This window comes from Asparagus officinalis, chromosome 10, assembly GCF_001876935.1.
Source record: "Asparagus officinalis chromosome 10, Aspof.V1, whole genome shotgun sequence".
In the NCBI taxonomy this organism is placed as follows: Eukaryota; Viridiplantae; Streptophyta; class Magnoliopsida; order Asparagales; family Asparagaceae; genus Asparagus; species Asparagus officinalis.
In genome coordinates this window covers 14017138-14024752 of record NC_033803.1, presented here as the reverse complement: position 1 = coordinate 14024752, position 7615 = coordinate 14017138, and positions in this window count along the sequence as shown.

The following is a 7615-nucleotide window of genomic DNA, read 5'->3' as shown; positions in this document are numbered from 1 at the left end:
GTGATTTCTTTAGATTTGTAAAATTATATTTTTCAGCTATGATCTTTTTCTCTATTTTGAGGAGGCATGTGTAGGCAAGTTGGTTGGTTATTTTTGAGTGCTATACTAAGGTTTAGGATCACAAATGCAACATGTCATGCATATATTCTGGAGTGTTGGTATAATGGACTCAATATATTTTACTGCCAACCTTCTAGATATAATGTGTTCTTTTGCATTGTTGTCTTAGTTTTGCAGTACTGGTTTGAGAGGTTATTTACTGTATTGTATGATAAATGCGTCTGAGCTGCTTTCAGTGTACAGATAAAATTTTAAAGGCTAAAAGGCCAATTTGGCCCCTGTACAAAGGTTGCATACTTTTTGGTAAATGTAAAATTTGTCCTATTTTAACTCTACTTATAATTTTCCTCAGCTTAGTTCTCGTACTTCTTGGTAAATATAAATTTAGTCTTATTTTAACTCTCTATTAAAATTTACTTTAAATAAAACATGAAAAGAAAATATTACCCTAAACTCTAAAAGTTACATAAACCAATTTCTGGATCCTAAAAAACCGGTTACATTAAAAAAAAAAAATCCCCTAGAAAACGATTACATTCGAACTGGGTTGATGTCACCCACTTTGTGGGTAAATTTTTGAGTCACGACAACCGCATCTCAGGTGAAAGTGACTAACTTGACACCCATGTTAAAGTAGAAACTGTTAGGTCTCATGTTTATGAGCCTACTATCTAATCTAGTTTTGATGATTAACAAATAATTCCTAACAATATTTGTCGAGTATTACAGTTGATTGTTAGGTATCCTACACAAAGGTACTACGTTGGAGGTTGGATGGATTGCACCTTAACAATGATATTCAAAGGAGGTTGGCGGAATCGGAATGAAGCTTTGCATTTCAAGTCAAGATCCCATATCGCTTCATCCGCAACCAAGACGAGCATATCGAAGATCTCTTAGCTTGGGTATATTCTTTCTAGTTTAGATATTATACTTTGTGTGTTTATATTTAAAGCTCAAATATTACACACATACACGTTTTCGGTTTATCGCTTTCAAGTTAAATTAAATAAATATGAAACAAATAGTTATATTTATAAACATACATGCTAGTTTCATATTTATTATCTTTATTTGGAAAATAATATGTTTATGGATTAAATACTTGTTTACACTATTTTATATCTTTCTTCGAGTCTATTAATCTATTAAGAAGTGTTTCAAAACTTGTTTGGAAGAATTTCATCAAAAATCAAGTTTTGACGATTTCGTGTTCTGAACAGTTTACAAAATAAATGAGTTTTTTCAAATGAGAAATGCAATTTGATAAAATATTTTTCTAACGTGTTATATTACATGTTTACAAACATTTCCCAAAATTCTATCATTTTTGGAGTTGATTTACTATGTCAAAATGATTTTACAAAATCAAATGTTTCAGCGGTTTTCAGAATCTGGAATATCTGTCTTAAAATAATTATTTCTCACAAATGGAAAGTGATATTTCATAAATTATTTCTCTAACACGTTTAAAAATTTTCCTCAAAATTTCATGATTTTTGGAGTTTATTTGCTATTTTAAATTGATTTTAGAAAGTCAGATACGCAAAAATTCTAGAAGCTGTCAACGGTCAACTTTATTAGTCGACTGATGATGTCATCAGTCGACTGATTAGGAGTTTTCAGCCTATAACGGCTAGTTTTTCCAGTTTTATTTTTTGTGTGTTTTGTGGGTTTCTTGACTAGTTTGAGAGGCTTATAAAAACCCTCTTCTCTCATTTGTTTCTTATGGATGTTTAAGTGAGTTTTTAAAGAGTTTGTTTTAAGAGCTTAAAGTGTGTTTTTGGTTTTTGCAAAAGAGTTTACAAGGAAGAGAATTGAAATTTCATATTTGAGGAGTTTTTCCTCAAATCTTCATTCCTCACCTGTTTAGAGAAGTTTTTCTAAACTCATTTATCTAGCTTGCTTTCATTTTGATTCTTATATATATGTGCTCTGTTTAGAGAAGTTTTTCTAAACTCATTTATCTAGCTTGCTTTCATTTTGATTCTTATATATATGTGCTAGATTAATTTGAGTTTAATTAAACTCATTTATCTAGCTTGCTTTCATTTTGATTCTTATATATATGTGCTAGATTAATTTGAGTTTAATTTTATTTTTACTCATTGTTACACACACACCCCTTGAGCTTGAGTATTTTCATATATAGTATAATTATTGGGTTGTGGGGTTATGATATTGAGAGTGAGCTTACAATTTGTTCCCATCCATTATAGAGAACATAACATTTATTTGAGCTTATCATTGTGAGATCACATTGTAATACACAAGGATACTGAGAGGAGTGGTTGGCGAGAGACGAGGTCAACTCCAAGAGGAGTGGTGTTGGTAGTAAAGCCTAGGGAGAGCTGGTAAATCCAAGCACTTGAGGAAGTTGACACAGGCTAGACCAACACTTAGAGGGTGTATTGTGTCATTGCAATTGTGTGAGTTGTGAAAGTTTTCGGTGAGATAGAAAACCGATTGTGTGAGTTGTAAATGTTTTCGGTGAACGTTAAAAACCAGTTGTGATAGTGGAGATTATCCTCTAGAGTGGGGAACGGAGACGTAGGTCGGGAGTGATCGAACTCCGTGATCACATTGTGTGTTTGAGTTTGCCTTGGCATACTATTTGTGCTCATTGTTTATTTCATTCTATATCGTCATTGTCTCATGTTTATATCGCCCTTAGTTTAATTGCATATCCTTGTTTATATATCTTGTTATATATTATAATTGCTAGGATATTGTTAATAAATTTTAATTTAGCATTAATATCGGATTAGATTAGCATATACCCTATTCACTCCACACCCCCCCTCCCCCGCCCCTGCCCCTGCCCCTGCCCCTGCCCTGGCCCCTGCCCCTCTAGGGTAATTTCAAAACAGAATTAAAGTGCTATTGGCTTCATTGACCAATTTTTGCTTTTAACTGATGCTGCTTCATTTTCATCTATTTTTACCGGAGACAGATTTAGGCAGGACTTTTGTACCTATCATAGAGGTTTATGAAGACTGAATTGAGTATTGCATAGTTGTCCTCGAATCTCTTTCTCACAAATGGTCAAGCTAATAAGGGGTTGTTTAGTTCGCTATAAAACCCTAGAAATAGGGTTTCCAAGCACTGACACCTTGAGAAGAGGAAAAAAAAGAGTTAACTCTGGGTTTCCTTTCGCCGGTTTTGTTCCAAAAAAGTAGAGAAAGGTTGTTGAGAAATACGGTGTCAGCTCACGAAATGGGAAAAGCCCATCTCCAAGCAAATAAGCATAAACAGGTGAAAAAGATGATTTATGGTATCAAAATAATTGACAGACTCCCTCTTTTTCTCACGAGTGGAAAAGGTGGATTTTAGGGTTACCACTTTTCTCTCTTCTCTCTTCATTTTGGCACCTCCATCTTCCATTCCTCTCTCAACTTCTCATAGTTAAAGCCCTAGATTTTTATTTTGGCCATAAAATTGAAGGAGCTTTCGATCTATTTGTGTTGATAATGAAGATTCTGACAAAGAGTATGAATTCTATTTCTTTCCTTGAAGATTTGTACATGTATTACATCTCTATTTACACACAAAAATCTATACATAAAAGGCTAGATTGACTCCCTACAAATCTGCCAATCTGATCCCCACAAATCCTCTACCCATGAAACACATGATGCTTTAATCATAGAGAAGATTGAGGTGTTGTAATTGTGGATGTGGGGTCCACCCACGTTGATGTCTTTTCCCAGCCGAGTTGTGTTTCCGCGTGGGCTTTGTTTCCGGGTGGGCTCACCCACGCGTGACTCGAGTTCGTTTTTAGGCTGCGATTCGTTTCCTCTCCTATAAATATATGAACCTAGGTTTTCGTGAAAGGGGGTGCAAGGCTTGGTTTTGTGTGGCTGCGGAACAGAAGCAAAACAGCAGGAGGATTATTTGGCTGCGGGTTTTTTTTCTTTTGGTTTTTTGCGGCTGCAGTTGAGGAGATTTTATGAGTTTCTTTTAGGGTTTAGTGCATCCCTTTGAGAGGTATTTGTGAGGGATTTGAGAGTTTGTTTGAGGGTTTAGATTGAGTGATTGTAAACCCTAGTTTTATTCTCTCCCTCTAATAGTAGATCTTTCCCCTCCTTGCCCCGTGGACGTAGGCAATTTATCGAACCACGTAAAATTGGTTGTCTCGCTATTTGTGTGATTTGTAATAGCTTTTAGGTTCCCTCGACGCGCAGTCCTAGAGCTGACGAGAGGAAGAGCTAATATCACACTTTGATGAGATATTAGGCTTCGGATTCTTATTCCCTTTGAGAAACAAGAATTCTTATTGCGACCTAACTCTTATTGTGCTGTCGAAGTGCTGCCGAAATTTCCACTGCGCACAACAAGTGGTATCAGAGCCCAGATTTCAGATCTAGGGTGTTTTGGATTAGGTGGAGGAAGATTCAGTTGGAAGCTTGGTTCTTGGAGTTCTAGGCTTCGGTGGAGATAGGATTTGAAGTTGCCGTTGGAGATCTCGCTTTCCTCGTGTGGTTAGGAGTTCTATTTGGAATCCAATCTAGGGTTCAGTTGGGTAATTTCTTATTCCTTTCAAAGTTTGAATCTTTCTTTGCAATTTGGAGTTAGTTTGCAATGGGAGAAGAATGTGAAAGCAGCAAGTCAATGGCGAGTACAATACAAGTTGGTTTTCATAACACTAAGATTAGTGTGGTGAAGTATGATGGCAAAATCAACTTTGGCTTGTGGATGAGCGACGTACAGGATGCGCTCAATGCTCAGAATTTGGAAGAGACCATCATGGTCCACGAGAGGCCACCTAAATATGAAGAGGCGGTATGGGAGAATATGAATAGGAATGCTTGTGGGGTGATCAGGTCCTGTTTGGAACAGGAGCTGAAATATGATGTGATTGGGGTGACGTCTGCAATGAAGATGTGGAAAATTTTCAACAACAAGTATCTCACGAAGAGTGTTGAGAACAGGTTGCACTTGCTGCGAAGACTCTTCAGATTTCAGATGTCCAGAGGCACCTCGCTAGCGGCTCATGTGAACAACTACACTAAGTTGTTGTCGAACTTGGCGAATGTTGATGAGAAGATATCGGATGAGTACAAGATGATTATTTTGTTGGGCTCCTTACCGGATGAGGAGTATGATACCTTCGTGCTCACTTTGTTAAACGGAAGATTTTCTATCAACTATAGTGAAGTGACTAATGTATTGACCAATTACGATTTGAGAAAGAAGGACAAGGAGATTTCCCGTGCTAGCACTTCAGGCGAGGCCTTGTCGACGAGAGGTAGAAGCCCATATCCGAAAGGTGGTAATAGAGGAAGATCAAAGTCAAGAAACCGCCACCAATTAGCAAAGAACCAATGTGTATTCTGTAAGGAACAGGGACATTGGAAGAGAGACTGCCCGAAGCTCAAGGAGAAAGAGAATGGTAAGAAAAAGGGCCCGAAGGCCAATGAGGTGAATATTGCGAAAGGCGATGATTCCGATGATTCGTGTTTTTCTCTATTGATTACTCCGGAGGTGAACCATGTGGATGCATCAGATTGGATGCTTGATTCTGGCGCTACTTTTCATGTGACCCCTAAGCGAGACTGGTTTGCATCTTTTGAGAAAGTCGACGGGGGCATTGTTGTCATGGGAAATGATCAATCCTGTGGCATTTGTGGGATAGGTACCGTGCGGATTATGATGCACGATGGAGTAGTCTGTTAGTTGAAGAAGGTGAGATTTGTTCCTCAACTGAAGAAAAATCTTATCTCAGTTGGAGCTTTGGAGGCGAAGGGATTCAATGTGACTTTCAAAAACGCTGTAGCGAAGGTTACTAAGAGATCATTGATGGTGATGAAGGGAGTCCGCAATCGGAATTTGTATTATCTGAAGGGAAGCACCGAGATTGGCCAGGTTACTTCGGCTATTTCAGAAGCGGACATAAGCAGACTTTGGCACTATAGATTGGGGCACACAGGTGAAAAGTCATTGCAGGCATTGTGTAAGCAGTGGCTATTTAAGGGAGCCAAGAGTGGGAAGATTGAGTTCTATGAGCAATGTGTTCTTGGCAAGAAGAAGAAGGTAAAGTTCGGGACTGCTATTCATCAGACGAGGGGCATCCTGGACTACGTGTACACAGACGTTTAGGGTCCCACCAAGACTGCATCACTTGGTGGTCGACATTGGTTCGTCACTTTTATAGATAACTATTCTAGGCGTTGTTGGGTGTACACCATGACGAAGAAGAGTGAAGTCCTAGATATATTCGTGGAGTGGAAGAAGAAATTGGAACTACAGACTGGGAGAAAGATCAAGACGTTGCGATCCGATAACGGCGGCGAGTACACATCAGACCCCTTTCTACAGCTATGTCGAGATGAGGGCATAGAGAGATACTTCACAGTTAGTCATACACCGCAGCAAAATGGGGTGGCAGAGAGGTTGAATCGGTCTTTACTAGAGAAGATCCGATGCTTATTATCGCATAGTGGTTTGGAGAAGATCTTTTGGGCTGAGGCACTTTCATATGCGAGCCACCTCATTAATAGGCTGCCTTCATCTGCGATTGAGGGGAAAACCCCTATGGAGATGTGGTCGGGAAAGCCAGCACATGACTATGACCAGCTCAAGGTATTTGGGTGCCCTGCATATTATCATGTTAGAACTGATAAATTAGAACCTCGAGCTAGGAAGGCCATATTTGTAGGATTCAAGCATGGTGTCAAGGGATACAAACTTTGGGATCCAGTGGATAAGAAGATTGTGCTTAGTAGGGATGTCACATTCGATGAGGCTTCTATCTTGAAGCTTTCCAGCTCTCATCAGGTGGAGAGCGACCCGACGGAGGAGATACCGCAGGTGGTGGAGATCGATGCAGCTCCACATTGTTTAGATGGTACAGTATCCATGCAGGTGCCGACTGAGGTGACGCCAGGCGAGCACGACGGTGACACGGAGGATACGAGTACAAATGTGCAGGATCAGAAACCGACGGCTCAGGTTCAGGATTCTATTGCGGTTCGGAGACAGAGGAGAAACATACAGATGCCAGCACCGGCTCAGGTTCAGGATTCTATTGCGGTTCGGAGACAGAGGAGAAACATACAGATGCCAGCACGGTATGTCGACACAGTTACGTATGCACTTCCGGTGGAGAGTATCGATGAGTTGGTGCCTACTATATTCAGAGAGGCCGATCAGAGTTCGGAGGCTGATTCGTGACAGGTGGCTATGCAGGAGGAGATGGAATCTCTTCATAAGAACGATACATTAGAGCTTGTTGAGCTTCCAAAGGAGCGGAAGGCAATTGGTTGCAAGTGGGTATACACGAAGAAGGAGGGCATTGAGGGCACTCCATTGAGGTTCAAAGCTATGTTGGTTGCGAAGGGCTATGCATAGGAGGAATGTATTGACTATAATGAGGTTTTCTCTCTGATGGTGAAGCACTCTTCGATTCGGATTCTGCTAGCTTTGGTGGCACAGTATGGTTTGGAGTTAGATCAGTTGGATGTGAAGACGACATTTCTTCATGGTGATCTTGATGAAAAAATATATATGACTCAGCCATTGGGATTCCAAGCTGCAGGGAAAGATAAGTTGGTTT